Source organism: Pipistrellus hanaki, assembly GCF_964339955.1.
Source record: "Pipistrellus hanaki genome assembly, chromosome: X".
NCBI lineage: Eukaryota > Metazoa > Chordata > Mammalia > Chiroptera > Vespertilionidae > Pipistrellus > Pipistrellus hanaki.
The window spans coordinates 74,221,217-74,236,950 of record NC_140524.1 but is presented as its reverse complement, the minus strand read 5'-3'; the positions used below and the strand labels follow the sequence as shown (position 1 = coordinate 74,236,950).

The 15,734-nt window shown below is 39.6% G+C and overlaps 1 protein-coding gene across 1 annotated transcript in view; it reads right to left on the bottom strand.

Annotated features, from left to right (window-relative positions):
* The window catches only part of ARHGEF9 (Cdc42 guanine nucleotide exchange factor 9), a 306,848-nt gene that overhangs the window by 257,570 nt on the left and 33,544 nt on the right, over nt 1-15,734 (bottom strand). The window lies entirely within an intron of this gene.

The following is a 15,734-nucleotide window of genomic DNA, read 5'->3' as shown; positions in this document are numbered from 1 at the left end:
TCTCTCTCTCTCTCTCTCTCTCTCTCTCTCTCTCTCTCTCTCTCTCTCTCTCTCTCTTCTCTCTCTCTCTCTCTCTCTCTCTCTCTCTCTCTCTCTCTCTTCTCTCTCTTTCTTCCTCATTCTCTTTCACCATCTCTCTAAAATCAATAACAATGTATTTTTTTAAAGTCTTATTATCTTACCAACTTATAAAGAGGATAGATCACATCACTATAAGGGAACTGGAATGAAGAAAAGGAGGACTTTCCCACCTGTGAATCATCCTAGAAAGTTTCAAAGGTGGGGGATCTTAAGAACTTGAGACTCTCAAAATGAGATGAACAGAAAGTAACCAGGACCTATATCAGGAACTGTTCAAAGCTTTTGTTTAAACCTCTCAACTACCTGGAGTTCAAAAAAATGTCCATGTCTCTCCCTGTAAGTATATTCTAAAGTAGAATTGAGGATAAAGGACCTTGAGTCACTCTAGAAGTTTGGAAAGTAAAGTGAAAATCCTTGTTGCTCATGGTAGACCACTATCATGTAACAGAAGATAAAAAAGACAGTGCCAATCCCTTGTTGCTTGGAGGGACCTGAGTGACAGGGGGAGAAGAAACCCAAGCAAAGTGACTGAAGAGCAAAGCAAGCAAAGCAAGTCTATCTGGGCAGAGGGCAATTAGCTTGAGAGAAGGGCAACTGAGGCTTAGGGAAACTTTTCCTTTGCTGTGCTTACTACATTTGTAGAATCAGAAATTTGTATTTCATATTCTCCCAAGGAACTGTTTTGTTGGTTTCTCAGATAGGAAAAAAAAACAATTATCATCTATACTAATAAAAACCTAGGTGGTCTTTATACCCTTGTGCGATGCTCTCATGTCATCACAAGATGGCTGCCACAAGATGGCCACCACAAGATGGCCAGCAGGGGAGAACAGTTGTGGGCAACCATGCCTGCAGGGGAGGGCAGTTGGGGGTGAGCAGGCCTGCAGGGGAGGGCAGTTGGTGGTGACCAGGCCTGCAGAGGAGGGCAGTTGGGGGCAATCAGGCCAGCAAGGGAGGGCAGTTGGGAAAGAGATCAGGGCAGCAGGGGAGGGCAGATGGGGGTGACCAGGCCTGCAGGGGAAGGCAGTTGGGGGCAATTGGGCTGTCAGAGGAAGGCATTTGGGGGCCATTGGACTGGCAAGGGAGGGCAGTTGGGGATGATCAGGCCAGCAGGGGAGCAGTTAGGCATCAATCAGGCTGGCTGGGGAGCGGTTAGGGGGCGATCAGGCAGAAGCAGTTAGGAACAATCAGGCAGGCAGACAGGCAAGTGGTTAGGAGCTAGCAGTCCTGGATTGTGAGAGGGATGTCTCCTGTTGAGTCGGGCCTAAACTGGCAGTTGGACAACCTCCGAGGAGTCCCAGATTGGAGAGGGTGCAGGTTGGGCTGAGGGACACCCCCACCCCTGTGTACAAATTTTGTGCACTGGGCCTCTAGTTGTTATATAAAGCTGAACTTTGAAAACCTGTTTATTTTTTAGCTTTTTTGGTTGCCTTTACTTAATTCTCCTATTGATGACCATCAACAGAAAACCCCAGTGTCTATCTGTCTAGGCTTTGGTTGTGTTCTAGGGGAGCAACACTAGGGCACAAGTGAGAGCATTCTGAGAAGACAATGAAGCTGGAAGGAAACGAATTGGGACAACGACACTAGCTGCCCATAGGCATCTTTGTTACTCTAGAATTTCTAGCTTCTAGATATATAAATTATGATATATTCACGCACTAGAATACAATGTAGAAATGGAAATAAAAGAATTATAACTATAAATAACTCTAACTTCTAAAACTTCAATGTGTATATAAATAATGTGCGGATCTTGTTAAAATGTTACTTATGATAGACTAGGTATGAGAATCTGCATTTCTAACAAGTTACCAGATGATGCCAATGGTGCTGATCTGGAGACCATACTTTAAACAGAAATGGGCTAGGGGCTACAGCACCTCTGATCAAAGGACCAGGTGGGGAGGTACTCATCCCTTTCTTCATCAATGTACTCTATGGTCCTTCCAAGTCCCTATGTCCTTGGGATATTTTTTCCAAGTAGCTCCTCAGGACCTCACAAAGAATTACAAGATTCAGAGAACCTTCCTTTCAGGACAGTAAGCTCCAGTCAATCTTCTCTGCAAAATCCACTGGTAAGTTTTTGAAATAAAAGAATCATTGAGAATAGAACTTCAGGTATATGGGAAAGAGATTTAGGAGCAGACATTAAACCATGCTATAGAGCACATGTGTCAAACACAAGGCCCGCGGGCCAAATCCAGCCCGCCAGGCCTTGCAATGTGGCCCGCACAGCACTGTCAGCACTGCACTCCGCTGTCAGTTTATGACATTGTCAGTTTATGACTGTTCAGTAAACCATTCAGCCTGCGATTTAGGCTGGATTTTAGATTTTGGCCCCTTCTCTGATTGAGTTCGACACCCCTACTATAGAGACAGCAATCAAACTCCCCTCCACTATACTTCCCTGCTTCTTCCATGTCTTCTGCCCACTGTCTTCTCTCCTTACCTGGGGAGGATAAGCCCTTCTTCCTATACAGGTTCCCCAAAGCATTAGTGTTCCTCTTTTCCACTGGGCCCTGCTACCTGTTTTCCTTATCATCTAAGATCACATCCCTTCTAAGGCTAGTCCAAAATCTGTTCTTGAGATTTTGAAGAAAGGAGCAGAGTTTTGGTGTAGTAAGAGAAAGAACACCAGTTATGTGTTCCATAGCCTTGGATTAGAATGCTGATTTCAGCAGTCACTAGCCACGTGACCTTGAGCAAGTCACTTTCCCCTTTTATTTCAATATATCTTTATTGAGCACCTACAAGGTTCCATAGCTGTTTGGAGGCTGAGATAGAGGGGCAAAAATTTTATACAAGGGCCCAACTCTCATGTAGCCCTCACAAAGCTCATATTCTAATGAGAGAAGGCAGACAATAAACAAATATGCAACATGTTGGGTGGCAAGTGCTCTGAAAATGAGGTAGAATAAGAGGACAGAATTATAGGAGTTGTTATTTGAAATGTCGGGGAAAACACCTCTGCCATGTGGCATTAAAGAAAAGGATGAAATGAGAGAGTAAACTATTTAACTAATAGAAGAGTACTTGAGGCTGAAGAAACCACAAGGCCTTGAAGAGTGTAAGCAAGCTAGATAGGTTTGCAATATGATTGAGGTTTTGATCAGGCAGACTGGTAGTAGAGATGATGAGAAGCAGGAACATTCTAGATATAATTTGACTTTACCTCTGTTTTGAAATGAAAATTCTATTGGGGGAGGGGCGAAGGTCATCATGAGGCATTGTTGTGATAGTGTTGAGCCTAGTCTGGCATTCAAAGTTTAAATATTGTCAGTACCTTTACTTCCCAACCCCACTTCCTTCAGTGACTTCAGGTAGAGGTCAAAGATCAAAGAGATTGTTTATTCTAACTTGCCCATGACTCAGGCTGACCATTCAGAAACATCTTCTGTAGGCTACATAGTCTTCAGGAGGCCCAACTGAGGGGCTCATGTGAGGGAAGGGCAGTCCTGCCTTGAAGAAGTTTATAATAGGGATGAGTAAAAAAATGTGAATCATCAAGGAAAATATAACAAAAGAATACATGATTATATAAAGAGGTCCTATAAATAAATAAAAAAGGAAAACAGCTCAATAGAAAAAAAATAAGTGGAATGCATGAGTAGGCATTTCACAAAAGAGCAAATATTAATGGGCTATAAAAATATGCTCAGTCTAATAAGTAATCAGGAAAATACAAATTATTCCCACAATGATACATGATATAACTTTTTACACCTAACAGATTGACAAAAATTATAAAGGCTGATGATATCAGCCTTTGGATGAAAATATGCAGTAAAATAAATTTTCATTGTAATACTATAAATGGGAACAACTATGTGAAACTATTTGGCCTTATCTAGTAAATTTGAACATGTGCTTATCTTAGAACCCAACAATTCAACTCTTGGGGACATTCTAGTATACTAAAGAAGCTCCTACATGTGTGCCCCAAAAGACAGGCACAAGAATGTTTGTAGCAGCACTGTTTGACATAGTTCCAAACTAGAAACAACCAATTTGTCTCTAACAGGAGAATAAATAAAGTTTTGTATATTCAAATAATTAAATAATACACAACAATGGTAAAGAACAAACTATACACATGTGAACATGACTCTCAGAAACAAAGTATGATTTATATATAGCTCAAAATGTGCATAACTAAATAATATAGTGTTTAAGATTATATGTCTAGATAGGAAAAAAATGAAACAATGAAAGAGAATGATTAACACAAAATTCAAGGTAATGGTAACCTTTAGGGGAACAAAAGAAGGATGTGATCAAGAAGAGGCACATAGGGGACCTCTATGGTCCTCTTCAATAATGCTCTATTTCTTAAGCAAGATGGTGTATATATGAGTATTTTTTAAATTATCATTCTTTAAGTTGCACATAGATGTTTTATACACTTTTGTATGTATAATATATACTTCATAATATTTTGAGAGTTTATGATCAAGTGATAAATTTAATGCTTTAAGCAAAGTGTTCTGATAATTTGGACACTGGAGAGATCAAAGAGGACCAAAATCTTCCAAAAAGGCATGAGTCACAGGACCCCAAGTTTGGAAGATACCTAAAGAGTCATCTAATCCAAACCACCATTAAACATTTGAATCTCCTCCACAATATATTAGGTGATGCATAAGAGTATCTCAGTTAAATCTCCCAACAATCATGTAAGATAGTTAAGAATTGTTTTCCAGATGACAAAGCTGAGGTGCAAAGAGGTTCACTAACAGGAGAATGAATACACAACAATGGTATAGATGGGGGAGGGGTAAAAGAGGCCTCAGAAGCCATTTTAATTTTTCTCCCCTAATTATTCACTTCCATTAATTTAGAGTCCTAAATATGTTTGGAAGCTTCAAGGTACTAATTAAAATAGGTTCACTAAATGTCCCAAGGATACACAGCTAACAAGTGGGAGAACCAGGATTTTACCTCACAAGTGTGAGATTCCAAAGCCTTCTGGCAGTTAAAATTTAGGGGAAAAAAAAAAAAAAAGGAATAAACACTGCAAAGACAGTCACTTAAAATAGAGTCAGGAGACTCTTAAGGAAGTGGGGCCTGCGCATACCTTGTGCCTCAGTTCTCAGAGCTGCTATTAAGTTGCTAAATCTGTTGCTAAACACAACTCAAGGCCAAGCTATAAACATCCTAAAGTCATAACATCATAGAATCATAATATCCTGTAATAACAACTGCTATATGGACACATACAGACTTTACTTCCCTGTAGTTTCTGCTTCCCTCATTTGCATAGTGGAACTAACCAATCCATTTTAACCAAGCCAGCAATCCCATGATTGCATGAAATAATTACATTTTGTTGTTCTTGCTTTTATAAACCTTACTTTCTTTGTTCTCTTCAGAGTGCAATTTGGGTTGCTACTTGAATCTGCATCTTCAAGTTTTGAATCCTTTAAGACCCCAAATAAACTTTTAATTTATTTTATAGTCTCAACTCTTTATTGGTTAACATTACATGGTGTGAGAAAGAGGGTCAATGGTGACTTGTTCCTTAGTACCTTGCCACCGGGATTTGAGTAAGTTACCTACCAAGGTCCTCAGAGGTCCCAGATTTGGCTGGATAAGTCCTCCTAGTCCCAAACTTCTCAACTTGCTGAACTTTCAGATTTATTTGGGTATCCTCTGTCGCTGGATTTTGTGTATGGGTCTTAACATACACATCTGTTTTTGTCTATGGGACTTGAGAAAGCCGTTTGTTGAAGCAATACTCTTCTGTCCTTCTGTCAGAATACTCTTTCTAAATTTGGGATTTCATGTTCAAAGGGAATGGTTCATCTTCTGGAACTGCTGATGTTTGAAAATTATGGGCCCTCATCCTGCAAATTATAGCTACACTAGTCATTATGGGGACCTATTGACACAAAAATTGCTTTTCTTAAAACTAAATTAGAAAACTGTGGCTTTAAAGCAAAACAAACTATTTTAATTAGTACCTTCAGGCTTCCAAACATATTGAGGACTCTAAATTAATGGAAGTGAACAATTGGGGGGGGGAGTTAAAATGGCTTCTGAGGCCTCTTTTACCCCTCCCCCATCTATAATCATAAAAACTTAATATGCTAATTAGACTGGACATCCTTCCAGATGACCTTCTGGATGAAGCCGGGGCTGTGAGGGCTGAGGCAAGCCACCAAGGCAAGCCACCACAGCTGTGAGGGCCGAGCCCCTTGCACAAATTTTGTGCATCAGGCCTCTAGTCTATATTTCTGAAGGGAGGGGAGTAACAACCATCTTTTTGTTCAGTCTCCACTTCTAGTGTCATCTCCTTCTCTTCCCGCTCTATGAATGCTGATCCCTTTAAGTTTAAGCCTTCTGAAGCCACTCCTTTTGCATCCTGAGCTTTCCGAATTTCAGGTTCACATTTGCTTTCTATTAATTTTTATTGTGTCCTGTTTCTGTTTGCTTAAGCTTCTTAACAAGTCATCCATCTTCTTCAAAAAGGGAATCTGTTTGGATAAGTCCACCATAACAGACACCCTTAAAAGAGAGGATCTCAAAACTCTCAAACATAATGGAACACATGATTTTATTGATTTGTAAAAGGTTCTAAAAGACATAGTTCAGCCGAAACTGGTTTCGCTCAGTGGATAGAGCATTAGCCTGCAAACTCCAGGGTCCCAGGTTTGATTCTGGTCAAGGGCATGTACCTTGGTTGTGGGCACTACCCCAGCAGGGAGTGTATAGGAGGCAGCTGATTGATGTTTCTCTCTCATCAATGTTTCTAACTCTCTATCTCTCTCTCTTCCTCTCTGTAAAAAATAAATAAAATATATTTTTTAAAAGTAAAAGACATAGTTCATATATCAGAAGCATAATTTGGATACACTTTTTCTTCTGAGTTTTGTATTATTGTACCTAAAACATAAATAATATTTTAAAGTGAAAGCTATGTTATCTTTGTCTGTGTTTATCTATATGTCTATGTACATAATGATATTTTCTACCTCTGAATGATATGGAGAAAATTAATTTGTAAACTTAAAATTCAATTGTAAAGGAACCCTATTTAATCAGCTGAAAAACAAACAATCATATGAATACATAAAGTATAATGGAAACTAACTCAAATGCTTTTAAAGTACACATGATCTAGGATAAATCTTTAGTAAATTGAAGCTAACTTAAGGTTGTTGGTTTAAAGAAAACAAAAATGTATTTAGAGTTATTAGCACTGTAAAATAATGCAAACATACCACTCTCATTTTACTTGGGTTTATTGGTAATATAAGCTCATAGTTTCTCTGTTACAAAATTTATCAGCAAGAAAAATAATCTAGATCATGGCTAATCACTTTAAAGTCTCATGAAATCTGTAGAAATAACCCTATACAATAAAAGCTTAATAAACTAAGTGCCCAACTATTTGACCATTCAACCAGTTGCTATGACACACACTCACTGCCAAGGGGAAGATGCTCCGACTGGTAGGTTAGCTTGCTGCTGGGGTCTAGCCAATTGGGACTGAGAGAGACAGGTCAGACATGACTTGGAGCCCTCCTGCAGCTGGCCACCCTCCCACAGTCCTTCTTCAGCCAGCTGGCCCTGATCAGGTCTGGGAAAGGTGGGCCAGACATGCCCTGGAGCCCTCCCTCAGTCCTTCCCCAGTCATGATCATTCACTGGTGGGGGTCCCTTGGCCTGTCCCACAACCTCTCGCAATCTGGGACCCCTCAGGAGATATCAGAGAGGCAGTTTCAGCCCAATCACCGGAGGCCAAGCTGAGGGACCCCACTGGTACATGAATCCATGCACTGGGCCTCTAGTGTAAAATAAAATTGTTAAAAACAAATGATTTAACTAGAGATAAATAGGATAAAAGAGTTTGTGCATGAAATTTTCAGCAAATAGTTTACAAATGTCTTTGGTTACTGGAAAGCTTGAAGTGTACTAAGTTAAATAATGAATGCAATCTAAATACTAAAGAAGGGCTAAAATTAGAAAAGGGTATGTGGTTGTCCATTGCTCTGCTAGCTTTGGAAGCTACAAGACATGGTGGAAAAACAGACAGAATAATGAATTGGAGACTTTAGTGTGACATTTTGAAAGGCTAGGAGGACACAAGATGACTCAGAATAAATTTCAGACATTTATGACAAAGCCTAATTTGAATTTTAAGAGGTAGAATCTCTGGGAAAGTGATGAGAACAAAGAGGAGTGTATTATGGTGATGGAAAATAATTGTATATTAAAAGTAAGATGTGTTTGCCTATGGGGAAAAAAGACATGAGAAATAGAAATGGATTTTTGACAAAGGATAAGGAAATAATATTTTCCTAAAATAAAATGATTGTTCCAGAATAAGTAAGGAAAAAGATAGGACAAAACTGGAAGATTTATGAAAGTTACAAAAGGATTGTGAAAGTGATAGAATTTTATAAAAATAAATTTTTAAAAAAGAAATATTATATATGGTCAAGCTAAGTAAGATTAAAATGGTTCTACTTAACATTCTTTTAATGCCAAAAGTACTGATACAAAATTAGAATTTCATTTTCAATCTCTGTTAAAATAACTAAAAAAACAAAAAAAAACAAACAAACAAAAAAAAAAACAATCCCACTCCTAGGAATAAAGCTTAATAATCCAGAAAAACCAATCAGAAAGAATATATGCAGCATTATTTACAATAGTTAAGATCTGGAAACATGCCAAATGGCCCATTTGTAGCTGAGTGGATAAAAAAGCTGTGGTATTATTACACATTGGAATACTATGCAGCTGTAAAAAATAAGGATCTCTCACCCTTTGAGACAGCATGGATGGACCTGGAGAATATATCACATGATATCATGTATATGTAAAATCAAATGAACATAATAAACAGATGAACAAAATAGGTGCAGAATCTTGGATGAATGGAACAGACTGGAAGATCTCACAGGGGAGGTGGGTAGAGAGATGAGAAGAGATTAACCAAAAAACTTATATACATAATGGTGTGGAGTAGGCCTGGGGTGGAGCACAGACTGATGGGGGGTAGGGGGGTCAAAGGGCAGTACAATGAGGGACATTTGACATTTGTAACCGTCAGTCAATAAATAAATAAATAAATAAATAAATAAATAAATAAATAAATACTATGAGGTTTAATGAAAAATATTTTGAGGTATGGAAAGTGGATTTTTTTCTAGTTACCTTCCTCTTAAGGATATAAATATGTACTGGTGATGATCTGTATTTATTCTAATTGGGTATAAGCATTCCCCTAGCATATGACTACAGCAACAGCAGTTGCTAAATACTTCCAGAAAGCATTTTTCCTTCTTGAAGAAACCCCACTAAACTCAATAGTGACTGGAAACCCACTTTACAGGATAAATTCTGCAACAGGAATGTGAAATTTGGTGACTATTACATTTGTATTGTGCTTATCATCTCCAGTGTTCTGGATTTGTAGAACAAATGAATGGATAATTATGATCCAAATGGACAGGCCTTCTGATAAAGATGGCAAAGTAGGTAAACACAGTGCTTGGCTCCTTTCAGGACTACATCAAAATTACAACCAAATTATTAAACTACCACCAATGAGAACCACCCAAAGACTAGCTGAAAATAACTCTTATAATTAAAGGTATAAAGAAGAAGCCACATTGAGTCTCTAAGAGGGGGTGGAGAAGTGAACCAGGCTTATCATAAATCCACATGTGGTAAAGAATTGGGAGGAATATCTCTGCTGCAGGTATCTCTACTGAAAAGTGAGGGATTCCAGTCTTATGCCAGGATCCCCATCCCAGAACACCTGTTTGGAGAAGTCCATACAACACCTGGTTGTGAAAATCAGTGAAGATTCCACCCGGGTTAGAGTGGGGACTGCTGGAGTCCCAGGAATTTCTCTTAAAGGACTTTCACACAAACTTACCCACTGTCAGGTGCATTCCATCAACTCAAATGTCAGGGACATGCTATGGAAGGGCTAAATAGTCTGGTTTCAGAGGGAAAATTGAAGGGGCAGTTCTCTCTGAACATTTTGTTTTTTATTGAATCATCCCTCAACAAAGCCAGCAGGTGAGAGCCATTGTTTTTCTTTTTTTAAAAATCCTCACCTGAGGATAATTTTCCATTGATTTTTAGAGAGTGGGACAGGAAGAGACAGAGAGAGAAACATCGATGCAAGGAAGACACACTAATTGGTTACCTCCTGCATGGGCCTGGGCCAGGGAGGAGTCTGCAATGGAGGCATCTTCCCTTGACCAGAATCAAACCCAGGTCCTTTCAGTCCACATGCGATGCTCCATCCACTGAGCTAAACCAACTAGGGCTGCCTTGTTCTTTAGAACACCCCGCTACAACCCAGCCTGCAGGCTCAGGGGGTGCCAAATTCAAGTCTGCATCAAAATCACCCCACCCTGATGATTCCATGAGAACACACCCCAACCAACTTGTTCATAGGCTGGGACCTCTTTTAGCTGCTGTTATTCGTAAGCAGTTAGCCTCCACACATGCTTTGGATTTCTATAAATTTTCCAAAAGGGCCAGAAACCCCAAACAAACAGCAGCTAGCCACACCTTACCCTGTACACTTGGTAAGTGACCCCCAGACTGGAACTAGAGGTAGTCAGCCTCAGTTCACAGCACAGCCTCTCCTAAGTGCCTCCATGCCTAGTACAACAAGCTACCAACTGCAGATCACTCTGCTGCCTGTGCCAGATGGCACAAGCAGCCTTCACTGGAACCCCTCTCAAGAGGCCATAGAAAAAACAAACCCAGTGACTGCCTTCAGACACCAGAGTACCATCCATTTAGCTCCACAAATGATGAACCAAAAGGGTGGACTCAGGAAACACCAGAGCTCTGCTAAAGCTAATCCCACTCTGTGGGGTCAGCCACATACAACAGCTTGTCCACTGCTTCCATGGCCAGTCCTCACAGCCAATCAGCCTGGGGTCAATTCCATCCACTGATATGCCAACAACAATCAAGGCTCAACTACAATAGGATAGCTTCTGCTCAAATTTTTAGCTGATCTCTACGACCGCCCTCAAAAAGCATATCTGTCAAATGGGATTTCCAGCTTTTGTGTCGATTATTTATAGACTGTATCCATGAAGTCTAGATGTTCCCTCAATAGGTAGGACTTACTTTCCCCCTCCCTGCTGACGTTCCTCAAGGGAGAGAGAATGAATGCTAATGGCCAGGGATAAAGGCTTCAGCATTGATTCATTTTTCATAGTGCCATTGGGGCATGGCCCTATAACTTTAAGTGGTCTTTCAAACATTTCTTAAAACAACCCCTAAAATAAGAAATACACTTTACATTATTACCAAGCACACATACACACACACACACACACACACACACACACACACACACACTGGTATATAGTATATATATATATATATATATATATATATATATATATATATCATATGTATACTGTATATGAATGAAATGTTTCAAAAATATTTAACTTTACTGTGTGATAAATTATTTTTTATATTTTTAAATGCTAGTCATGACCCACTAAGTTCATTTTGATCATCCACAATAATTATAAATCTATGCTTTGAAAGTCACTGTCGCAACTGGATATTAGATGATATTAAGAAACTATTCCAAAAGCACAAACAACAAAATAAAATAAATACATTTGGGAAGATGGCAGCTGTCAGGACAGCAGGAAGAGGGTACGAGTGAAGGAGAGAGTGAAAGGAGTGCATGTGGATGTGTGTGGTGTATGCGTGTGTGAGTGAGGGACAGTTAAATCTTGGAGTATCAGGGGCTAAAAGACCAGGCTCTCCTGGACAGGGAGTCCCAGTCACAGTTGCTGACATTGCCAGGGCTTCAGAGCTTGGGCACGAAGCCCATGCCATCCTGAAGGGGAGAGTGGCCTCCACTAGGTACCCAGCCTTACCACCAACCAGATTGGCTTTGGACAATGCCTGGGAACCTGAAGCCACTTCAGCCAAAGTCATACAGCCTCTCCCACAGACCTGCAAACCCCAGGACATCCACCTCTAAAAGCACATAGCTCCCTCAGCAGAAACTACAGATCCCTGCTCCCTGGCATATAGTCACTGTGGTCAAATCACTTCAGCACATGGGCAACATGGCCACACTGCCCCAGCAGGAAGCTCCTGGGACTCTCTGTAAGCCACCACTGTGTGAATGCCACTCCAACAAAGGGCACACAGCTCCACCAACAGAAACCAAGACTCCCCGCTCTCCAGCAGCTGGCATCTGAACACTGTGGATGTCACACCAGCATGTGGGCCACAATAGAATGTGGGTCCCATGAGCCTACCACCCTGGCAGGCAGCTCCTGAGACCCTCTGTGAGCTGCCACTGCATATGCACCTCTAACCAAGGGTGTATGCACAAACCACAGAAAATGCAACTCCCTGCTCCCTGGTGACCAGTGTCTGGACAGCATGGTGAGCTACTGAGGGCTTCCATGCCCAGACAAGATTGCGCTTGTTTCAGCCACAGACTCCGAAATTCCTGCATCCCCAGCCACTGGCTCCTGGGCCCCTTCATAATTCACAGAATAAAATGAACTTAGCCAAAGTACCACTTCCTTATCCACAGACCATGGGACAGCTGCCTCACACTATTATGGGCTCCGGGAACTTCACAGTGATTTGCAGAGTGATACTACCCCAGCAAGAGTCACACACCATTGGCTAGAGTCACACTACCTAAGTCTCAGGCTCCGAGACCCCTTTCTCCCAGATGGTGGATTTTGAATGCATACCAGTGAGACCTCAAGCAACCCTTTTCACAAGAGCCGGTCCCATAAGCACATCACAACAGCTTGCTTGATGAGGCTGGGGGTGACTCACATTGTAAGACAACCCATGAAGACTCTTCATTTATGAAAAAGAAACTAACATTCAAGACCCGACTACATCAGGAGAACTCAAATAGCTCAAGTAAAGACTCCACTAGAACACCAAGCTCAGGAAATCTGAGAGACTGCACCACTGGGTCACAAAAGTCACCAACTACATAAGACCATCTCCAAAAGAACCTCGGTCACAAAGCAGTTGAATCTAAGGCATAGAAACAATTAAAAGGTTACAGGAAAATGGATAGACAAAGAAACAATCCCCAAAGTAAAGAATAAGAGGAACCACAAGAAAATGAATTATTTGAAATGGAGGCAAGTAATTTATCAAAGAAAGAATTCAGAGTAATGGTTATTAAGATGCTTACATGTCTGGATGGCAAGTGCACACAACTCAATGAAAAATATTAGGAGCAGAATGAGAATTTCATCATGAAAAGGAATAAAGAGGAAATGAAGAATGACATAGCTACAATAAAGAATGCAATGAAAGGCTTCAACAGTAGACTAGAAGTAGATGAAGACTGCATCAGTGAATTAGAAGACAAGGAACAAAAAAACAGCCAAGCTGAGCAGCAACTGGGAGAGAAAAAAAAAGAGAGAGAGAGAGAGAGAGAGAGAGAGAGAGAGAGAGAGAGAGAGAGAGAGAGAAAACACAACAACTTAAAAAGCAGGAAGAAAGCTTAAGGTAGCTTTGGGACAACACAAAACAAAACAACATCCTCATAATAGGGGTGTCAGAAAGAGAAGCTGAGCAAGGAAAAGTAAACCTGTTTGAAGAAATGACAGAAAACTTCCTTAATTTGGGGAAAGAAAAAATTTACACAAGTCCAAGAAGCACACAGAGTCACAAATAAGATGAACTCAAAAAGATAAAAAACAAGATACATCATAATTACATTGGCAAACATCAATGACAAAGTAAGAATCTTAAAGGTTGTCAGAGAGAGACATAGGGCTAACTACAAGGGATTTCCCAAAAAACTATCAACTGATTTCTCAACAGAAACACATCAGACCAGAAGGTAATGGAATGAAATATATAAACTGGTAGAGAGCAAGGGTCTGAATCCAAGAATACTATACTCAGCAAGGCTATCATTCAAAATTGAAGGTTAAATCAGGAGCTTCACAGACAAAAACAAAGGCTAAGGGAGTTTATTACACTAACCCAGCAATGCAAGAAAACCTAAAAGGACAGCTATAAAAAGAAGTAGAAAAAGAAGGAACACAGGAATAAAGAATAAAAATGGCTATAAAGAAGTACTTAACAATAATAACCTTAAATGTAAATGGATTAAATGCTCCAATCAAAAGATATAGGGTAGTTGAATGGATAATAAAACATGCCCCACATATTTTCTGTCTAAAAGAGATCCACCTCAGAACAAAGGACTCACACAGACTAAGAGTGAAAGGACTCACACAGACTAAGAGTGAAAGGATTTCAGGCAACTGGAAATAAAAAAAAAAAATCTGGGGTAGCAATACTTATATCTGATCAAATACTGTAGACTTCAAAGCAAAGGCCATAACAAGAGATAAGGAGGGCCACTTCATGATACTAAAGGGAACAGTTCAACAAGAGGATATAACTCTGGTAAACATATATGCACCCAATACAGAAGCACCCAAATACATAAAAAGCCTTCTGGAAGATATCAAGGCAGAGCTCAACATGAATATAATCATTGTAGGGGACCTTAATACGCCATTGACACTACTAGATAAATCCTCTAACAAAAAATCAGCAAAGAAACAGCAATGCTAAATGAATAACTGGATCAGAAAGAATTAATTGACATCTTCAGAATATTTCATCCCAAAGCAACAGATTATACATTATTCTCAAGTGTACATGGGACATTTTCAAAGGTAGACAACATATTGGGTCACAGGCAAATTCTCTTCAAATTCAAAAAGATAGAAATGATAACAAGCATTTCCTTAGATCACAATGGCATAAAAACAAAAAAAGTAAACACTTGGAGACTAAATAGCATGTTATTAAAAAAATCATTGAGTTATGAAAAAGATCAAAGAAGAAATAAAAAGAATCTTGGAAACAAATGACAATAACAACACAACAATCCAAAATCTATTTGACACAGTTACAGCAGTATTGAGAGAAATGTTCATAGTTCTACAGGCCTATCTCAAATAAATAAATAAATAAATAAAAATGGTAATTAATTATCGAACCCTAAAAGTTAAAGAAGTAGAAAGAGAGAAACAAGAAAAGCCCAGCATAAGCAGAAAGAAGGAAATAATAAAGATAAGAATGGAAATAAATTATATAGAGATCAAAAATGGGAAAAAATTAAAAAAATCAATAAAACCAAAAGCTGGTTGTTTGAAATAACAAGATTGATGAACCTCTAGCCAGGGTCACCAGGAAACAAAGAGAGAGGACCTAAATAAACAAGACCATAAAAGAAAGAGGTGAAGTAAAAACCAACCCCATAGACATACAGAGTATTATTTTAAAAAAAAAAATACTACAAACAATTCTACTCCAACAAACTGGAAAACTTAGGCAAAATACTAAAATGTTAATCTAAGTTTGCTTCATATGAAAAATCTAGAGGACATAATTGAATCTATTAATTAAATATGTCTTGTATTTTATTTGAAATGTGTCCTTACAAATGTGAAGGTGTTATTAACCTGAGAAACGCTGAGTATTTAACTTTCTGAGAGGGCAGGGCAGGGCGAGGATGGGCTCCTGACTCCACTGTGGGGCAGGGTGGAGTTATCCTCCATTTTGTAACTGGACCCTGGCCCTCACCCAACCAATTAGGGTCAGCCAAAGCAGTGACATCACCACCGGAGTAAA